This window comes from Perognathus longimembris, chromosome 20, assembly GCF_023159225.1.
Source record: "Perognathus longimembris pacificus isolate PPM17 chromosome 20, ASM2315922v1, whole genome shotgun sequence".
Lineage (NCBI taxonomy): Eukaryota > Metazoa > Chordata > Mammalia > Rodentia > Heteromyidae > Perognathus > Perognathus longimembris.
In genome coordinates, this window is record NC_063180.1 from 18,629,799 (window position 1) to 18,651,902 (window position 22,104).

At 46.0% G+C, this 22,104-nt stretch overlaps 1 protein-coding gene across 1 annotated transcript in view; it reads left to right on the top strand.

Moving 5' to 3' along the window:
* LOC125338999 (cytochrome P450 2B4-like) overlaps positions 1-22,104 on the top strand; it is a 34,831-nt gene that overhangs the window by 12,599 nt on the left and 128 nt on the right. The gene's annotated exons all lie outside the window — the stretch shown is intronic.

The window sequence follows — 22,104 nt, forward strand, 5'->3', positions numbered from 1 at the left end:
TGGTGTTCTCCTTTACCGGCTACCTACTTTAAAAACCTAACAGTGGTCACGCCTGTCATCCTAGCTACTCAGAAGGCCGAGATCTGAGGATCATGGTTCAAAGCCTGCCCAAGCAGGGGAGTCTTATCTCCTATTAACCATCAGAAAACCGTAAGTGGCACTGTGGCTCAAGTGGTAGAGCACTAGCCTTGAGCACAGAGAAGTTCAGGAACAGTGCCCAGGCCCAGAATTCAAGCCCCACAACTGACAAAATAAAAAGGAAAGAAATTTCAGGCATTAGAAGCAATCTTGCAAAGCAACAACCACAATAATAACAACCACCACAAAGCCTGTTTCTTGGGTATACGTATGCACAAATAAGAGGGCTGATAAGGAAAATTTGGCTCAAGAGTCTTCTGTGATTATGTTTCTAAGTCACTGTCTAAAGGAAAATGGCTGCTCCCTTGCTCACTGCCCCCCCCCCCCCCCCAAATCCTTTCCGGAGTTCTGCAGGATATGTTGAAGGAATCTATATGTGACTTCTCAATACTTAACCTGTCTGCCCCATGGGTACAATGGCCATGTCTGTCTGTGTCTACGTCTTGCTTCCTTGCTCCCTCTCTCTCTCTCTGTCTGTCTCTTTGCCAATCCTACGGCTTGAACTCAGAGTCTCAGGCTCTCATTTTTTCACTCAAAGCCAGTGCTTTACCTCTTGAGCCACACCTCCACTTCTAGCTTTTTTTTGCTCGTTGATTGGAGATAAGAGGCTCATGGATTTTTCCTGCCTGGGAGGGTGGGGGGAGCATTGGCTTGACCCATGTTCTGCATATGAAGTGAGCACTTTGCCACTAGGCCATATTCCCAGCCCATGTTCTTCATGCTCCTCAAACCTCAGCCTCCTGAGTTCCCAGGCAGATGGGGTGAGAGCCCCAGTGGCCTCTGCTACAGATGCACACGGGACCCCCACACACCACAGCACGGGAAGTGTGTGGTCACGTCGGCGGGAGTGGAGGGGCCCCTGTGTGGCTCCAGAATTTGTCCGACTTGTTCCCATGGCTGCCCTGGCCCTCTATGTAGACCGCGAGTAAGATGCACAGCCTGCAGAATGCACCATTTTCCAGTGGGACGTTTAGCCGTGCTCAGTGTCTTCACCGGCTCTGACTGAGTTCCACACACTTTGGCCATTCCTCCCACAAACTCTGCACCCAGCCAAGCCATCACCCCCTTGTTCCTGCTTCCCCTCCCCCCTCCCCCAGCCCTTGCCCACCAACTGGACTGGTGTCCACTGACTTGTCTATTGAGCAGGTTTTAACTAAATAGAATCAAACAGGGTGTGATCCCTGGTGTCTGCTGCCTTTTACTCCACACGACGATCTCCAGGCTCCTCCGCCACGAAGAACACCACAGTCACCCCAGGCCACAACTCTCGGGCACCCCCATGCTCATGTTTCTCCTTTACTTCTCTTTGAACAAGCATTACCTTAGCCCACACCCCTGAGTGGTCAGATTCTTATATTGGCACTTTGGAATACCATCCACCTGTCTGTCCTATCTATCTATCTATCTATCTATCTATCTATCTATCTACCCTCTCATCTATCTATATCCATCTCTGGGTATGTATCTATCTCTATTCATCATCTCTGTCTTTCTTCTATCTACATTAATCATCCATCATTTATCTACACATCTATCTATCTATCTATCTATCTATCTATCTATCTATCTATCTATCATCTATCTATCTCTATTCATCCATCCATCTACCTATCCATCCATCCATCCATCCATCATCTATCTCTATCTTTCCATCTACCTATCTCTATATATTCATCTATCTATCTATCTATCTATCTATCTATCTATCTATCTATCTAATCTATTTATCCATTCATCCATCTACCATCTATCTGTCTGTCTGTCTATGTCCAACATCTATCTATCTATTCATCTATTCATTTATTTATCTATTTTTGTGCCATGACTGAGGCTTGAACTCAGGGCCTTACAATCTTACTTAGTTTTTTTTTGCTCAAGGTTAGCACTCTACCACTTGAGCCACTGGTTCGCATCTGGCTTTTTGTTGGTTCATTGGAGATAAGAGTCTCATGGACTTTTCTGCCTTGGCTGGATGTGAGTCATAATCCTCAGATCTCAGCCTCCTGAGTCACTAGGATGACAGGTGTGAACCACCAATGCCTGGCCTTTTCACAAATTTTTTGTGTGTATACTCATTAAGGAAATTGAGCTATTTTTTTCTCTTTTTGTGATGTCTTTTCCAGGTTTTAGTTTCAGGGCCTCATATTGGCTTCATAGAATTATTTCATTAGTATTCCTTCCCTTTCTATGTTTTGGGAGAGGGATGAATGATTTGAGGAACATTGCTTTTTTCCATAGTATAGAAATATCTGATAGATTTCATCTGTGAGTCCATTTGGTCCTGAAAGGGTGACATATGCTTTGCCTTTTCATATTACTTGGGTTTCTAGATTGTGATTTGAACATTGTTTAGGGGTTCTCTCCTGCTTTTTGCCAGTCCTGTGGCTTGAACTCAGGGCCTGAGCACTGTCCCTGGCTTCTTTTTTTTTTTGGCCAGTCCTGGGCCTTGGACTCAGGGCCTGAGCACTGTCCCTGGCTTCTTTTTGCTCAAGGGTAGCACTCTGCCACTTGAGCCACAGCACCACTTCTGGCCATTTTCTGTATGTGTGGTGCTCGGGAATCGAACCCAGGGCCTCATGTATACGAGGCAAGCTCTCTCGCCCCTAGGCCATATCCCCAGCCCCCCTGGCTTCTTTTTGCTCAAGGCTAGCACTCTACCACTTGAGTCACAGAGCCACTTCTGGCTGTTTCTATACATGTGGTGCTGAGGAATGGAACCCAGGGCATCATGTATGCGAGGCAAGCACTCTCCCACTAGGCCATATTCCCAGCCCATGACTTGCAATTCTATACATTTTCTTTGCTAATACCTTGGCCAAGTTGATTGTTATAAGGTGATTCCCCCCCCCCCCCGTGCTGCAGAGTACATATTTTGTGAATTATTTCCTAACATTCACAAAGAGTTTTCCATCCCTCCCCACTCCCTCCCCTCCCCCCCAATCAAACAATGTCTGAGGAGCTTGAGGGGAGTTCATGCACTGCTCTCCAGTGGCCACGGGGGGACGGCAGGGTGCTGAGTTGGGATTTGGCCATCAAACCAACTGACATTAAGGCAGAAGAGGATTAATAAACAGAGTAAAGATAGACAGTGATAGGTGCTCTGAAGAGACAGCTCAAGCTGGTGCTAGTGGCTCATGCCTGTCCTTCTAGCCACTCAGGAGGGAGGACATCTGAGGATCGTGGTTCAAAGCCAGACCAGGGAGGGATGTCCTGTGACTCTTATCTCCAATGCACTAGGAAAAAACCCAGAAGTTTCACTGTGGGTCTCTTATCTCCAGTGCACTAGGAAAAAGCCAGAAGTTGCACTGTGGCTTAAGTGGCAGAGTGCCAGTCTTGAGCAAAGAAGTTCAAAGAAGTTCAAGTGCCTGGGTCCTGAGTTCAAGCCCTACTACTGGCACGAGAGAGAGAGAGAGAGAGAGAGAGAGAGAGAGAGAGAGAGACAGACAGACAGACAGACAGACAGACAGAAACAGAGAATTTTGGAGGTGGGAAGAGGCAGTATGTGGAGCAGGAAGTGTGTGGTAGATCAAAACTGTTCCTCCATGGATGGAAGGTGAGGAAGAGGAAGAGGAAGGGCCTGGAACTCTAGATAGGCCTTTATAAAGGCATGCCCCAAATGACCTAACGTCTCCCACTAAGTCCTGACTTAAAGTTTCTACCACAGTGCACTAACACCTAGGTGTGGCTCAAGCCTTTATTTAACACTAGGGTCTTTTTTTTTTTGCCAGTCCTGGGCTTTGGACTCAGGGCCTGAGCACTGTCCCTGGCTTCTTTTTGCTCAAGGCTAGCACTCTACCACTTGAGCCACAGCGCCCCTTCTGGCCTTTTTCTGTATATGTGGTGCTGGGGAACTGAACCCAGGGCCTCATGTACACGAGGCAAGCACTCTTGCCACTAGGCCATATCCCCAGCCCCAACTCTAGGGTCTTTGGAAGACGTTCAGCATTCAAACTACCACAGCAGCCCCAGGTCAGACCCCACAGCATCGCACCTGCTCAGCTACAGCCGCCTTCACTCTTCAAGTTAGCCTGGTGACAAGTATTCATGGAGCAGATTTCCTTTTTTTTCAGTTGTGGGGTTTGACCTCAGGGCCTGGGTGATGTCTCTGAGCTTTTATGCTCAAGGCTAGCGCTCTACCACTTTGAGCCACAGCGTCACTTCAGTTTTTCTGGTGGTTCCTCTGAGGTTAGCGCCTCACGGATTTTTCTTTTCCTTTTTTTTTTCTTTTTTTTTTTTTTTTTTTTGTAGTTTTTTTTTTTTTTTTTTTTATTATTATCAATTGAACATAAATTTTTTTTTTTTTTTTACAAGGTGCTGTGCAAAGAGGGTGCAGTTACATAGTAGGGCATTGTGTACATTTCTTGTGATATCTTACAACCTGTTTTCCCATCCCTTGTCTAGGTCAGGTAGACCCATATGCAGTATACAATGTATCAAGCACATATACAGTGTTCACAGACTTGGTCTCTACTGTCTCTCCATCTCCCTTTGTTAACAGTCATATATCAGGGAGATCATGCCCCTTTGTTTTCTGTGTTCTAGGCTTGTCTCACTCAACATTATTTGTTCGAGTTCTGACCATTTCCCTGCAAATAACAATATTTCACCATTCCTAATCGCTATGTAGTATTCCATTGTGTATAAGTACCATATTTTTTGGATCCATTCATCTGTGGAGGGGCATCTGGGTTGTTTCCAAATTTTGGCTATTGTGAATTGTGCTGCGATAAACATGGAAGTACAAATGTCCTTTTGATATCTTGGGTTTTGCTGTTTAGGATAGATGCCTAGGAGTGGTATGGCTGGGTCATAGGGTAGGTCTATATTGAGCTTTTTGAGAAACCTCCATACTGTTCTCCAAAGTGGCTGTACTAATTTGCACTCCCACCAACAATGGAGAAGGGTTCCTCTTTCCCCACAGCCCCTCCAGCATTTGTTGTTTCCTGAGTTCAGAGTATAGGCCATTCTAACTGGGGTGAGGTGGTATCTCAGGGTTGTTTTTATTTGCATTTCCTTTACTAGCAGGGATGTTGAGCATTTCCTCATGTGTTTCTTTGCCATTTTTATATCTTCTCTTGTGAAGTCTCTCTTTAGCTCTTTTGCCCATTTCCTAATAGGTTTATTGGGCTTGGAGGGGCTTAGTTTTTTGAGTTCTCTGTAGATGACAGATATCAGGCCTTTGTCTGTTGCTGTGCTGGTAAATATCCTTTCCCATATCGTTGGCTGTCTTTCTATTTTGGTGGCTATGACCTTAGCTGTGCAGAAACTTTTTAATTTGTAGTAGTCCCATTTGTTGAGTCTTTCCCCTATTTGTTGTGCGCCTGGGACTCTATTCAGGAAGTTCCTTCCTGTGCCTATAAGTTCTAGTGTCTTTCCTACTCTGTCCTTCAGTAGTTTCAAGGATTCAGGTCTGATGTTGAGGTCCTTGATCCATTTTGAGTTGATCTTGGTGCATGGTGATAGGCTTGGGTCTACTTTGAGTTTTCTGCATATGGCTGCCCAGTTCTCCCAGCACCAGTAGTTGAAGAGGCTATGTTTATTCCATTGTATGTCTTTAGCTCCTTTGTCGAATATCAGTTGGCTGTAAGAGTGCGGTTTTATTTCTGGGTCTTCAATTCTAATCCACTGGTCTTCCGATCTGTTTTTATACCAATACCATGCTGTTTTTGTTATGATGGCCTTGTAGTAGAGCTTGAAGTCTGGTATGGTGATACCTCCTGCACTATGTTTTTTGCCTAGAATTGCTTTGGCTATTCTAGGTTTTTTGCTGTTCCATATGAACTTATGGATTGGTTTCTCTATTTCAGTGAAGAATGTGGCTGGGATTTTGATAGGTATTGCATTGAATTTGTATAACAATTTGGGCAGTATGGCCATTTTCACTATATTGATTCTGCCTACCCATGAGCATGGGAGGTCTTTCCATCTCCTTGTGTCTTCTTTGATTTCCCTTATTAGATTTTTGTAGTTTTCATTGAATAGGTCCGTCACGTCCTTGGTTAAGTTGATCCCTAGGTACTTTATTCTTTTTTTGGCTACTGTAAATGGAATCGTTTCCATAATTTCCTTTTCTGTTTGTCTATTGCTGGTGTACAGAAAAGCTGCTGACTTTTGTGGATTGATTTTGTATCCTGCTACTTTGCCAAATTGGTTTATTAGATGTAGGAGTTTGGGTACTGAGTTTTTTGGGTCCTTGAGATATAAGATCATGTCGTCTGCGAATAGGGATAACTTGGTTTCTTCCTTGCCGATGTGGATCCCTTTGATGTCCTCCTCTTGCCTTATTGCTATGGCTAGGGATTCCAGTACTATGTTGAACAGAAGTGGGGAGAGTGGGCATCCTTGTCTTGTTCCTGTGTTTAGGGGGAATGATTTAAGTTTCTCTCCATTTAATATGATATTAGCAGTTGGTCTGTTGTATATGGCTTTTATTGTTTTGAGGAATGTTCCATCTATTCCTGTTCTCTCCAAAGCTTTTAATAGGTATGGATGTTGTATTTTGTCAAAGGCTTTTTGGGCATCGACTGAGATAACAATGTGATTCTTGATTTTAGTTCTGTTTATGTGGTGAATTACATTGATTGATTTACGGATGTTGAACCATCCTTGTGACTGAGGGATGAAGCCTACTTGGTCATGATGTATGATATTCTTGATCACTTTCTGGATCCTGTTAGCTAATATTTTATTGAGGAGCTTTGCATCTGTGTTCATTAGTGATATTGGTCTGTAGTTCTCTTTTTTTGTTGGATCTTTGCCTGGTTTGGGGATGAGTATGATATTAGCTTCGTAGAATGAGTTCGGGATTTTTCCCTCCGTTTCTATTTCGCGGAAGAGTTTGAGGAGTATTGGAATTAGCTCCTCACTAAAGGTTTTGTAGAATTCATTGGTGAATCCATCTGGGCCTGGGCTTTTCTTAGTAGGGAGGTTCTTGATTACCTCCTGTATCTCACCGTAAGTTATTGGTTTATTTAGTTGATTTATTTCTTCTTGGTTCAGTTTGGGCAGTTTGTACTTCTCTAAGAATTGATCCATTTCTGTAAAATTATTGTTTTTTGTTGAGTAGAGGTTTTGGAAATAGCTCCTTATGATTGTTTGAATATCGTGTGTATTTGTTGTAATTTTTCCTGTGGAGTCCCTGATTTTACGTATATGAGTCTCTTCTCTTCTTTTTTTTGTGAGTCTTGCAAGGGGTCTGTCAATTTTGTTTATTTTCTCAAAGAACCAGCTTTTAGTCTTATTTATTTGTTGAATGGTCTTTCTATTTTCAATCAGATTTATCTCTTCTTTAATCTTTGTAATCTCTCCCCTCCTAGTCGTTTTAGATTCTGTCATTTCTTGTTTCTCCAGTTGTTTTAGTTTCATCGTGAGGGTATTCACCTGCTCTGCTTCCATTCTTTTAATGTGGGTACTGAGTGCAATGATCTTGCCCCTCAGTACTGCCTTAGCTGTGTCCCATAGGTTTCTTTGTGATGTGTTTTCTTTGTCATTGTGGCTTATGAATTCGTTGATTTCATCTTTAATTTGATCTGTGGCCCAAGTGTTGGATAGCAGCGTGGGGTTTAGCCTCCAAGAGTGTGTATAGGCTCTGTGGTATCCTTTGTTGTTGAGGGTTACCTTTAATCCACTGTGATCAGATATAATACATGGGATGATGTCAATTCTTTTGTATTTGCTGAGGTTCTTTGTGTGGGCTATGACGTGGTCTATTTTGGAATATGATCCATGGGCTGCTGAAAAGAAGGTGTATTGGGTCTCTGTAGGGTGGAAGGTTCTATATAGGTCTGTTAGATCCATTTGGGCAATGGTGTTATTTAGGTCCTCAGCTCCCTTACTAATCCTCTGGGTGTTGGATCTGTCTCTTGGAGAGAGAGGAGTATTAAAGTCACCCACTATGATTGTGTTTGCATCTATCTTGCTCTGTAATTCTGTGAGAATTTGCTTGACATATGTCGGGCCTCTTTTGTTCGGTGAGTATACATTTATCACCGTGATGTCTTGATTCTGGATTTTTCCTTGTATCAATATGTAGTGTCCTTCTTTGTCTTTTTGAGTGGACTTTAAAGAGAAATCCAGCTTGTCTGAGATCAGGATGGCTACACCTGCCGTTTTGGTGGGTGCATTTGCTTGGTAGATCTTGCTCCATCCTTTCATTCGAAGCCTGTTTTTGTCCCTTGCTGTAAGGTGGGTCTCTTGTAGACAACAGATGTCAACTTTTTGCTTGCGGATCCATTCTGCCAGTCTGCTCCTCTTGATCGGGGAGTTTAAGCCATTTATATTTAAAGAGATCAAGGATAAGGGTGTTTTTTCTCCTTCCATTTTCTTGTTGGGCTGTTTTTTCCTGTTGTTTTTTTTTTTTCTTCTTGTCTTTAGTGAGCTTGTGTTTCTGCTGGACTTTGGCTATTGAAGTTTCTTTCTGAATCTGTCTGTGTGTCTTTTACGATCTCTGTTGGGTGGGCTTCCCCTCTTAATATTCGCTGTAGGGCTGGTTTTTTATTCACATACTCCTTTAGCTCCTCTTTGGTGTGGAAAGATCTGGTTCTCCCTTCGAATGTGAACTCCAGTTTCGCTGGATATTTGATCCGAGGTTGTAAATTGTTATTCTGAAGTACTTGGATGGTGTTCTTCCACTCACTTCGAGCTTGGTAAGTTTGTGTGGATAAGTCGGATGTTATTCGAATCCTCTTCCCATTGAAAAAAGTTTCCTTCTTCGCTTTGGCTGAATTCAGAATTTGCTCTTTAATCTTGAGGTCTGTAGTCTTGAATATTATGTGCCTTGGGGTGGTTTTCCTGGGGTCTGGCCTGCCAGGTGTCCTATAGGCTTCGGTTACCTGGATGGGGTCCCCTGTGAGATTGGGGAAGTTTTCTGCAATAACTTTATTGAGAACATGATTAAGCCCTCTGCTCTGATATTCGGCTCCTTCTTCTATTCCAATTATACGCAGATTATATCTCTTGTCTTTGTCCATTAGTTCCTGGAGTAATCTTCCCTGAAGCTTCACCTTTTCTTGGAGTGTGGTCATTTTCTGGTTGTTGTCAGCTGCTTCATCGTCCAGGCGAGAGATTCTGGATTCCATATGGTCCACTCTTTGTGTTATGGTTTCAATTGCGGAGTTTATGGATGTCAGAGAGCTATTCATGGTTGTCATATCAGCTCTGATCGTGGAAATTTCTTCCTTTAAAGAGTTGTATTTTAAATCTATTTTTTCATGCATTTCAATTCTCAGGGTGTGGAGATTTTCTTTAAAGGCGGCTTGCATTGTATCCATTTTTGCTTCCATTTCTTTAAACGAGGCTTGCATTGTATCCAGTTTTGCTTCCATTTCTTTCTTGGCTTCCTGGGTGTCCTTCCAGATTTCCGCTCTAAACTCCTGGAATTGTTTTCTGATTTCATTTCTGACGGTTTCGATCATTCCTGTTAACATGTCCTCATTTGCTTTTTTATTCTCCATCTCCTCTCCAGTCGTGCTGCTTTTTGGAGCTGGCGAGTTGGCTTGTCCTTTGATGAACTGAGTTATGTTTCTTTGTGATTTGCGCATCTGGAAGTCTGTGTAGTTCTTCCCTCCCTTCTGTGTAGGCGTGTCTGCGTCAGCAGGTGCTGTCGCTGTGGCCCCGCCCACCAGTGCAGGGCACGCCTATCAGAGCGGGCGCTTTCGCCGGGGCCCCGCCCTCCTGTGCACTGTGAGTCCCCTACAACAGGCACTTAAGTGGGGTCTGCCTCCCAGAGCGAGCCCTGGGTTGTTGGGTTGTGCTTGCGCCCTCCCGCGAGTCCGTTGGGGGGGGGAAGCAGTATGTGTGGGGCCCAGTGGGATCGACTGTCCGGGTGTGGCTTGGCACCCTCAGACCTCGCCTCCGCTTCGAGGAGGGGGAACGAGATCAGGCTCAGGTGACCCTGCTGGGCTGGTATTGCCCACCAGCGCCTGTGATTTTAGTTGTAAGAGTCCGCAAGGTCTAGGCGCCTCGGGTGGGGCTTGCCCTGCCGGCCGTCCCTGGCCCCTGTTGGGAAGGGGACGGGGCCGGTTCTGCCAGTTCAGGAACCTTTGGGGGCTTGGGGCTGTTCCGCCCTTCCCCTGCTAGACTGGCTTCCCAGTGCCTGCTGGGAGCTTCCCGCCTGATTTGGGGAATCTTTGTTCCCACGGGAGTGGGGAGGGGGAGGGAGGGAGATATATCGTCTTTGTCGGGCTTGGGTCTCCCGTTGGGGGAAGGGATTATGGGGGACTCACTTTTGCTGCTTTGTGTGCGTGTCCCGCACCGCCGTTGGCCCTTCAGGGGTTGGCGAAGTGTCGTGGTGGCTCCCCCGTTCCCTCTTTCTGCCGCGCTGGGTTCCCTTGTCCGAATCCGGTGTGGACCCGAACTTCTCGTCGCTGCTGGGTGTGTCTTGGTCCGCACCCTGCTTTGTGTCCGTGGGGTCTCCCGCTATATGGATTCTGCGCTCCTGGCAACCTGTCTGCCGATCGCCGGGTTTCCCTTTCCCAGCCTGACCCTGTTTGGGCCAGGGCCGGCTGGTGGGGGGAGGGTGCCCCGATTAATCTCCGGCTCCGTGTAGGTTTTCGGTTCTTCTTTTTTGCTCCTTTTTGTTTTCCTGCGTTTCTCCACTGCTTCTGGATGCTGGTTTTGCTGGGTTCTTGGTGGAGTGTTGGGTGTTGGAGTTCCCAGCTCGCTATTCAGTTGGTGCGAGTCGGGGTGCCTCCCTATTGTCTCGGCGCCATCTTTCTCCTCTCTTTTCCTTTTTTTAAAAAATTCTTTTATTTTATTTTATTTGTTTGTTTGTTTGTTTATTAATTGAACACAAATTTTTTGACAAGGTGTTGTGCAAAAAAGGTACAGTTACATAGTAGGGCAGTGTGTACATTTCTTGTGATATCTTACGCCCTGTTTTTCTATCTCTTCCCTAGGTCACATAGACATATATACAATATACAATGATGTATCAAGAACATAGACAGTAGCCATGTGGCCACACCCAAGAAAGTTCGCCTAGGGCTTTAAATGTAATGTCGATATTAGACCATATGTCGAAAGTAGTCGTATATGAACGTACATACCTAGCTTTTGAGCTATTGTATTCCCCTGAGAGGTCAATTTTTGACCTTTATATGTTGAGTAATTGTTTGGTTTTAGTTACATACTGTTGGGTCGCTGCCCCAATCCTGTGGGGAATACTATTTGACAAGCAGTTTTTGGTTTCACAGACATGGTCTCTACTGTCTCTCCGTCTCCCTTTGTTAACAGTCATATATCAGGGAGATCATGCCCCTTTGTTTTCTGTGTTCTAGGCTTGTCTTGCTCAACATTATTTGTTCAAGTTCTGACCATTTCCCTGTGAATAACAATATTTCACCATTCCTAATCGCTATGTAGTAGTATTCCATTGTGTATAAGTACCATATTTTTTGGATCCATTCATCTGTGGAGGGGCATCTGGGTTGTTTCCATATTTTGGCTATCGTGAATTGTGCCGCAATAAACATGGAAGTACAAATGTCTTTTTGATATCTTGGGACTTGCTGTTTAGGATAGATGCCTAGGAGTGGTATGGCTGGTCTATATTGAGCTTTTTGAGAAACCTCCATACTGTTCTCCAAAGTGGTTTTACTAATTTGCACTCCCACCAACAATGGAGAAGGGTTCCTCTTTCCCTGCACCCCCTCCAGCATTTGTTGTTGCCTGAGTTCAGAGTATAGGCCATTCTAACTGGGGTGAGGTGGTATCTCAGGGTTGTTTTTATTTGCATTTCTTTTACTAGCAGAGATGTTGAGCATTTCCTCATGTGTTTCTTTTCCATTTTTATATCTTCTCTTGTGAAGTCTCTCTTTAGCTCTTTTGCCCATTTCCTAATAGGTTTATTGGGCTTGGAGGGGCTTAGTTTTTTTGAGTTCTCTGTAGATGACAGATATCAGGCCTTTGTCTGTTGCTGTGCTGGTAAATATCCTTTCCCATATCGTTGGCTGTCTTTCTAGTTTGGTGGCTATGTCCTTAGCTGTGCAGAAACTTTTTAATTTGTAGTAATCCCATTTGTCGAGTCTTTCCCCTATTTGCACGGACGTTTTCTACCTAAGCTGGTTTTGGACCTTGATCCTCAGATCTCAGCCTCCCGAATAGCTAGGATTACAGGCGTGAGCAAACTGTGCCCAGTGTGGGTCAGATTTTCTTTCTTTTCTTTCTTCCTTTCTCTCCTTCCCTCCCTCCCTCCCTCCCTCCCTCCCTCCCTCCCTCCCTCCCTCCCACCCTCCCTCCCTCCCTCCCTCCCTCCCTCCCTCCCTCCCTCCCTCCCTCCTTCCCTTTCTTTTCTTTTTGTGCTGGAACTGGGGCTTGAATTCAGGGCCTGAGATCACATGTGGCTTTTTCACTCAAGGCTGGTGGGTCTCCATACACCACTCTATAAGCCTCAAAGTTCACAAGTTTATTTGGGGAATCTTTGGCTTCCACACCAAGAACCCACACATCTCCAACATTTAGGGGTCCAGTATCTCCAGCGTTCTCAGCTTGCTCTCTCTCCCTCTCTCCCATCCTCTTTCTCTCCTCCTCCCTCCTCTCGGAGTTGGTATGAAAGATTGTCTGGGCATTAGATTCTAGCTACAAACTGGTGGTCTTGAAATGACTTTAATTCTTTGTATGTTTGCTTTTGTGAAAGAGGAAGGTGGCAGTCAAACACATCCTGAAAGGGTGATTATGAGTGCGCTACAGAGCTGTGCATGAAGTATTCAGAAGGGTCTGGGAGTGATCAGAGCTCATTCAGGTGTGAGCTGTAGGAGGCCCCATGGAGGCTTGTTTTGGGGGTTCACAGTGATGAAAAGGAGATTTTTTTTTAAAGACTATGCTGGCTACTCACAAGGTTTTGCAGACCAAGCTGGCAGGACCAGGCTGGGTCTCTGACACCTCTGGTTGGACAAAGGATGGCCTTTCCCATTCCTGCTGCCAAGCCTTGGTTTCTTCCCTAGGGTGGGGTTGGGTTGCTTTCCTTAATTGGATTGTTTCTGCTTACTGTGTGGTTTGTGTCCTGCTCTCTGACCTTTAGCTCAATCGCTCTAGTTCTCTGGGTTTCACCTCTGTCTTTCTGTCTGTCTCTCTTACTTTGTCAGTTGCAGAGCTTGAACGAAAGGCCTGGGTGCTGTCCTTGAGCTCTTTTGCTCAAGACTACAGTGCCACTTTTGGTTTTCTGGTGGTTCATCAGAGGGAAGAGTCTCGTAGACTTTCCTGGGTTGTCTTCAAAGCATGATCTCTGGATCTCAGACTTCTGAGTACTTAGGATTATTGGTGTGAGCCACCAGAGCCCAACAAGGATCAGATCCTTCCTTCCTTCCTTCCTCCTCCCCCTCCCTCCCTCCCTTCCTCTCCCCTCTCCCTCCCTCCCTCCCTCCTACCCTTTCCTTCCTTCCTTCCTTCCTTCCTTCCTTCCTTCCTTCCTTCCTTCCTTCCTCTTTCTTTTTTCTTCCTTCTTTTTTCTTTCTTTTCTGTTCTCTCTCCCTCTCTCTCTTCCTCCCTCTCTCCCTTTTTTTTTGTGCTGGACCTGGGGCTTGAACTCAAGGCCCTGAGATCTCACTTGACTTTTTCACTCAAGGCTGGTAGCTCTCCACGAACCACTCTACAAGCTTCAAAGTCCTCTGGGCTTCTCCTTTGTCTGTCTGTCTGTCTGTCTGTCTGTCTGTCTGTCTCATCAGATGTGGAGCTTGAACTCAGGACCTGAGTACTATCCCTTAGCTCTTTTGATCAAGGCTAGTGCTATACCACTTTGAGCCACCATAGGGAACTTGGGAGCCTAGCTGTGAGAGCTGGAAAGGGTTAAGAGGTTGTGAGGTGCCAGACTTTGAAGTCAGGTCCCACCACGTGAACCCCATTTTAGAATGGAACCCTGAGCCAATCAGATTTGTACCTGTGTTCTAATCTTGCTTGCACAGCTGATTGTTGTAACCTTGTTCTTTGCCTTTATAAGCCCTGTGTAATCACAGCTCGGGGCTTCCTCCTAACCTCCGCTGTGTCAGTGGGTAGGACGAGGCCCGAGTTGGCAGCTCGTTAAATAAAGCCTTGCCTTGCTTTTGCATTTCGGAGTGTCTAAATCTCGGTGGTCTTCTTGGGGGTGGTCTTGCAACTTGGCACAACATTTGGGGTTTCGTCCGGGATAGCCCCAGAGACCCCGAGATCCCAGACTCCGAAGGTAAGAAAACAGCCATGTTCATTTGTCTTGTCTTGTAATGTGCCTGTTTGTTTGTCTTGCTTTTGCTTATTTCTTGAAGGGGTTGTCGAAGCAGATGTACTTACTTGACAATCCTGGTGAGACCGGGGGATGTCCCAGACTCCTCACCCTTAAAGGGGGATCTCTGGAGCCCGCTTTCAACTTGAATTCACTCTTTCTGCATCCTTGCAGGGGGATGTGTGGGCCAACTTGGGTCCACTCCTCCTGTACCCTGGCAGGAGGTTGTGGGCCAACTTGGGAGATCTCCAACTCGTAACTCGGGTCCACTCCTTCTGCACCCTTGCAGGAGGTTGTGGGCCAACTCGGGTCCACTCCTTCTTACAGGAGGTTGTGGGCCAACTCGGGTCCATTCCTTCTGCACCCTTGTAGGAGGTTGTGGGCCAGCTTGGGAGATCTCCAACTCGTAACTTTTCTTAGGCCTGTGTGTTTTCCTCCTTTTGTATTAATTGTTTTGTTTTTGTAGCCTTTTGGAAGAAATTTGGAAGTAAAATTGTCCTAAATAATTATTGCAAAGTGAGAAAAGGAGAATTATGGCTACCAAAATGTTTAATTGCCATTCCAGCTTCTTTGTAGGTTTTTTTGTAACAGTTTCCAGCAGGCCCACAGAGAAGCACAGGTGATTCCTACAAGTTTGTCAAGATCTAATACTGACCCTTAATAAGTTCCAGGTAAGAGCATGCTTAAAAACTACTTCTGTGTGGACCACCTTGTTGCTTATAATTGGAGTAAAGTGGCCCCTTATAAGACTCATTGATCTGAATCTGCGGTTCGAAGCCAGCCCGGGCAAAGAAAGGTCCCTGTGAGAGACTTGTCTCTAATCAGCCAGCAGAGTGCTGGGAACGGAGTGGTGTGGAGCTCAAAAGTGGTACGGTGCTAGTCTTGAGCTGGAGAGCTGAGGGACAGCACTCAGGCCCTGAGTCCAAGTCCAGTGGAAAGTCACTCCTCCTGGGACAAAAGTGATGGAGCATCCAGAGGCAGTAAGCCACTACTTGGATTGCAGAGATGGTGTCAGATCCTAGAGTCACTACTGTTGGCCTTTCAAAAGTTAAAGCCGGGAAGTCCTAGAAGAATAGTTCATAAGCATGCCTTTCCAATGCCCATGTCTGTCTACTGGGCAGGAATTTGGCAGTCATCTGTGATAGTGGTTAGTAAGGGTAAGTTTGTCAAATGAGAGGATAGATTAAAATCTCACCCCCCGCATTTACTCAAAGCCCTAACTGGCAGTGAGAATTTAAGCTCATACATCTGTTTAGTAAAGAAAGCTTGTAGACCTGAGATTGTGTCCTTATTGAGATCTGTTAAAGGCCTGCAAAGGTATATTGTTAAAAATTGCAAGACCTGTCAGCTTGCCAATGCCCCCAATCAACAGACTACTAAAAGAGCTCGCCTCTGTGGGAATAGGCCAGGCGTGTATTGGGAAGTAGATTTCACAGAAATTACAAATATTTGCTAGTTTTTGTAGACACCTTTTCAGGATGGGTTGAAGCCTATCCAACAAAGCATAAGACTGCGAATGTAGTGGCTAAAAAGATCCTGGAAGAAATCCTACCCAGGTATGGCTTCCCATCCACCATTGGGTCAGACAATGGACAGGCTTTCATCTCAAAAGTAAGTCAGGGAATAGCTGCAGCACTGGGGACGGATTGGAAATTGCATTGTGCTTATAGACCCCAGAGTTCAGGACAGGTAGAGAGAATGAATCGGACTCTAAAAGAGACCTTAACTAAATTGGCCTTAGAGACTGGCGCAGACTGGGTGTCACTCCTTCCTTTTGCTCTGCTTAGAGTAAGAAATTCTCCCTATCAGCTTGGCTTTACTCCTTTTGAAATAATGTACGGGTACCCCCCACCCATTATCCCTAGCCTTCAGACTGAATTGCTTGCTGATTTGGATAATGCTGAATTTTTGTGTAAACTCGATTATTTGCAGCTCGTGTACAAGAATGTGACCCCAACTTAAGGCATTATATGATTCTGCTTCTGTCCCTACCCCCCATTTATTCAGACCAGGGGACTGAAATCCTAAGAACCACGGTGGAAGGAATCCTAGACGGCATCGCCACTTGGGTTCATTGCTTCCACGCCAGGCCAGCTGACCCCTTTGCCCTGGATGACAACTACCGTGATGGAACATGGGAGGTCTCCAAGCACCCAACTCAGCTGCTTTGCCTTCGCCTCAAGAAAAAGTTAGACTGAGACTAAGGTTATAGGTTCCTGGCTAGGTAAGGTCTACGCCCCTGAGTCAGCCTGAAGAAGTTACAGAAGATGGATGATCTTCACCCATCAGCCCCCCTTTAAAATCAAGGGACCAGAGTTGTTTTTGTGAAGATGAGGCAGGATAAACTAGAGGCATGCAAAACAGAGGTACAGAGACTATTCTTGTAAGAAATGGTGACAGGCCCTTTGGTTACTACATTGGGCCCTACTGGCCCATGCCTTACCTCTATATCATCCCCTAGACATGCAAGCCATTGAAATGGACAGAATGGAGCCATGATTGGCTCCCAAGGTACCAAAAAGAAAAAGGGGGAAATGAGGTGCCAGACTTTGAAGTCAGGTCCCACCACGTGAACCCCATTTTAGAATGGAACCCTGAGCCAATCAGATTTGTACCTGTGTTCTAATCTTGCTTGCACAGCTGATTGTTGTAACCTTGTTCTTTGCCTTTATAAGCCCTGTGTAATCACAGCTCGGGGCTTCCTCCTAACCTCCGCTGTGTCAGTGGGTAGGACGAGGCCCGAGTTGGCAGCTCGTTAAATAAAGCCTTGCCTTGCTTTTGCATTTCGGAGTGTCTAAATCTCGGTGGTCTTCTTGGGGGTGGTCTTGCAACTTGGCACAACAGTTGGAATGCTGCCTCCTCAGTACTCAGAAGGCTGAGAACTGGACCCTGGGAAAGTCAAAGCAGGAAAGGCAAGACAAATGTGTAAGTGACTATTAACTGGACCGATGGTGTGTAATTCACAGTTGATTGGCCCCTGTGGCCCTTGAGCTAATGGGAATAAGATGAATGCTTGCATCCCAGTCTGTTGGGGTCAGCTGTGCCTTTAAGAGGCCACAGATGGCTTTAGCCTGTCCCCTCTTCTTCCACCTTTAACAGGAAGAGAAGCCCCCACCACTTGGGTCGAGCACGTGTGCAATGGCAGGGGGATACCAGAAACCCAATCCTTGGGGGGCTGGGTCTCCGCCTATAGAGGAAGTCTCCTGACATCACTTGATGGACAGTCCTCATGGCCAACCTGTAATCCCTATTTTGTGCCAGCCCTTGGGGGTATATCTGTGGGCTCCTCATTTGAATAAACAGATGTCCTAGAGGCGGTCTCCGAGACCACCGCGGGCTCGTGTCTTTCCTTGGGCTGGCGAGCATGGGGTTTCACAACCACATGCTAACCTAGGATAACTTGGGACCCCACTTCCAAGTCTAATCCCTACCGGCCGGCGGAGAGGGGGACGTGAGAGAGGGATTACAGTCGCCACTTCTCACGGCTCCCTAGCTATAGGGAGTTACATCGTGTGTGTGTGTGTGTGTGTGTGTGTGTGTGGTCTGTTGTGGGGCTTGACCTTGGGAGCTGAGTGCTGTCCCTGATCCTCTTTGTGTTGAGCCACAGAGCCATTCTCGGTTTTTGAGTGGATTATTGGAGATAAGAATCTCATGGGGACTTTCCTGCCTGGGCTGGCTTTGAACCACAATCCTCAAATCTCAGCCTCCTGAGTAGCTAGGATGACAGACATGAGCCACCAGGGCCCAGCTGTGTCTTACATTAATGATTGTAATAACAAGATCTATTGACACCTTGATTTCTGTACCTACAGTAACCGTCCCTGTACTGAACTAACTAAATAAACTTGCTCATGGGTGCTCAGGGGTCAGAATCCAGTGAGCTCTGCACCCCCTGGCACCTCACTTTCTGATTCTCCATCTTCTCATTTTTTTTGGCTCCAGTATCCTGCCATGCTGCTCCTGGCTGTGGCTAGCAGCAAGCGATGGTTCCATTTCATGGTTTTAGGTGGATCATGGGAGGTAAGAGTCTCACAGACTTTCCGGCCCAGGCTGGCTTTGAAATGCGATCTTCAGATTTCAGCTTCTGGAGTTGCTGGGATGGCAGGCATGAGCCACAGTGTCAGGCATAGCCTAGAGTTTCTAAGCTTGAGAAGCAAAGTCTCTGAGGCGGGAAGGAGAAGCTCCTGCTCTCCTCTCCTGCCCCTGGTACTGACTCCCCCCAAATGGGAGTGCTTCACTGCTTTCCGGAAACAGATGCAGTTTGATATACTAGGACGCTATGGTGGCTCTCAGGGGTCAAAGGGCTCCAGACCAATCACAGCTCCTTCATATGTAGGAGATGACACTGGAGTGTATGAGGATCTGGTCAATGGGAAACCATAAACTCCATTCCCATGGTTCTTCTGGAAGAAGATGCTGGAGCCAGGAAGTCCTAGCAAGTCAGGAGACTGAGATCTGAGGATCACAGTTTGAAGCCAGCTTGGACAAGAAGCTCCTTGAGACTCTTATCTCTAGTGAACCCCCAAAAGCTGGAAGTAGAATGGTGGCTCAAGTAGTAGAGTGTTAGCTTTGAGCACGAAAAATGCAAGGGACAGTACCCAGGGCCTCAGTTCAAGCCTTAGCATGTGCACATGCACACACATGCAAATACACACACTTGTGTAATGGCTAAGGGGATGATGACAAGCAAATAGCTCCAAGATCTCGGGAGCTCCAGGGAAGTTCAGAGGAGGGACAGGAAGTTATGTAAGCCTACGGTAATGGTGGGCCCTGTTTTGTATTCAGTTCTTAGGACATACTTAATCCAAAAGTATTGTAGTGACTAAGAGGCGTAACCCCGGGGCTATGGTAATAATCATGGCCAAGTACAATCCCTACTTCCTGGTGCCTCACACCTCTCGGTGATCCTTCCCATGAGAGAACATGAGAATATAAGCCACTGCTACGTACGGGAGCCACTTAGGTCTCTGATTTCCTCTCTACCTTGAAAGTCCCATGAAGATGAAATATCAACCCTGCTCTTTGTAGCTCAATTCCTGTCTGATTCCCCATCCATCCATCTTCTCTCACCTGTAGGATTTCCCTTGCCACTTATATCCATCTGCCTCTTCTCCCTTTAAGAATTGTAGCTTCCCCTCCTCACCCCAAGCTGGGTGCTGGTGTTCATGTCTGCAATCCTAGCTTCTCAGGGCACTGAGATCTGAGGATCATAGCTCAAGGCCAGCCCGGGCAGGAAAGCCCCATGAGATTCTTACTTCCAATGAACCACCAGAAAACAAACAAACCCAGAACTGGAGCTGTGGCTCAAGTGGTAGAGCACTAGCTTTGAGTATAAAAGCTCAGAGGCAGGGCTGGGAATATAGTCTCATGGTAAATTGCTCACCTCGAATACATGAAGCCCTGGGTTTGATTCCTCAGCACCACATATATAGAAATGGCCAGAAGTGGTGCTGTGGCTCAAGTGGTAGAGTGCTAGCCTTGAGCAAAAAAAGAAGCCAGGGACAGTGCTCAAGCCCTGAGTTCAAGCCCCAGGACTGGCACAAAACCAAACCAAACCAAACAAAGCTCAGGGACAGTGCCTGGACCCTGAGGTCAACCCCCAGGACTAGCACTGAAAGAACAACAACAACAAAAACAAAAACAAAAACAAAAAAACAAACCCCACAAGAATTTAACCCTTAAATCTGAATGAAGCCCAAGACAATTCAATGGAAAGACTACACTTCCCAGCATCCTTTGCAGCGAGGCATGCTTTTGAGCTTGTTCACTAGTAGGACCTCATTGTGCGACCTCCAGGCTATGTTTCCCAAATCTACTCCCTGTGGCCATCTCTGGTGGAATGGTCATCCTCTACTGGGCAGATCTGGACATCCAGGAAATGGTGGCACTGGTGAAATCATTTGTGGTAGGTTTGAATCCTGCTACTCAAATCACCCGTTGGAATAACTTCATCTTTGTATCTGAGTCAAGATTTCCCAGTCTGAAAAGTGGTTCAGACCCCATCACACTGATTTGTTGAAGAATTGGTAGAATAATGATACATGGAAAAATGACTGATGTGTGTGACAAGCAACTCAAGAAATACTGGTGGTGGCTGGGAATGTGGTTTTGTGGTAGAGTGCTTGGCTAGCATGCATGAAGCCCTGGGTTCAATTCCTCAGCACCACATAAACAGAAGATGCTGGAAGTGTTGCTGTGGCTCAGGTGGTAGAGTGCTAGCCTTGACCACAGAGAGGCTCAGGGACAGTGCCCAGGCCCTGAGTTCAAGCCCCAGGACTGGTGCGCACCCTCCGCCCCACAAACACACACACACACCCAATACTGGTGGCAAGCGGGACACCTGTGGCTCATTTCTGTAACCCTAACTACTCAGGAGGCTGAGATCTGAGGATCCGGGTTTGAAGCTAGCCCTGGTAGAAAAGTCTATGAGACTCTTATCTCCAATGAACCACCAGAAAACCAGAAGTAGAGCTGTGGATCAAAGTTGTAGAGCACTAGCCTTGAGCATAGAGCTCAGGGATAGCTTCCAGGCCCTAAGTTCAAGCCTCATGACCAACACACACACACACACACACACACACACACACACACACACAGAGAAATACTGGACTGGGAATGTGGCTTAGTGGTAGTGCTTGCTTAGCATGCATGTTTATGTGGTCCTGAGGAATTGAACCCTCAGTACCAAATAAATAGAAAAAGCCAGAAGAGGCACTGTGGCTCAAGTGGTAGAGTGCTAGCCGTGAGCAAAAAGAAGATTAGGGACAGTGCCCAGGCCCCGAGTTCAAGCCCCAGGACTGACAAGATAGAAAAAGAAAGAAAGAAAGAGGGGGAGAGAGAGAGAGAGAGAGAGAGAGAGAGAGAGAGAGAGAGAGAGAGAGAGAGAGAGAGAAAGAGAGAGAGAGAGAGAAAGAGAGGGAAGGAGAAAGGGAGGGAGGGAGGGAGGGAAGGAAAGACAGACAGACTGGTGTCTGGGCATGGTGGTATACACCTATAATCCCAGCACATGGGAAGCTGAGGAAGGAAGATTATGAATTCAAGACTGAGCCTGGGATACATAGTAACAATTCAAAGAAACTTTATATCTCCAAAGAACCACCAAAAAATCTGGAAGTGGAGCTGTGACTCAAGTGGTTGAGTGCTAACCTTGAGCAAAATAGCTCAGGGACAGGGCCCAGGTCCTGAGTTCCAGCTTTAGGACTGGAACAAGAACAAAAAAGAGGAATGTGGTTTGCAGATGTTGGAAGGAGAGAGGGGCAATAGGGAGTTATTGCTTAATGGGTATCAAGTTTTAGTTTCACAAGATGAAAAGACTTACCAAACTGGACAGAGCTGGCAATTGCATAATCTAAATATTGTTAATGCCATTGATTTGTACACTTAAAAACCAGTCCCATGGTACATATTGTGTTAGGTGTATTTCATCTTAGTCTAACAACAAAAATAAATAAAAATAGAAGAATCATTACACAATTGTATGTACTTGGTAAGAGTCCAAACTCAGGAAATTCAAAAGCAAGTGAAAATAATCTGTAATGGAAAAGGATTTTAGAATTTCTAATATCTTAAATATTACTATTAATCAAAATATGTTGTTCTTGCCTGGAGCCAATGGCTCTCATCTATAATTCTCCCTACTGAGCAGACTGAGATCTGAGAATTGAGATTCAAAGCCAGACCCAGGGAAAGAAAGACCATGAATCTCTTATTTCAAATTCATCACCAAAAAACTGGAAATGGTGTTGTGGCCCAATAATAGAGGACCAGCAGTGAAC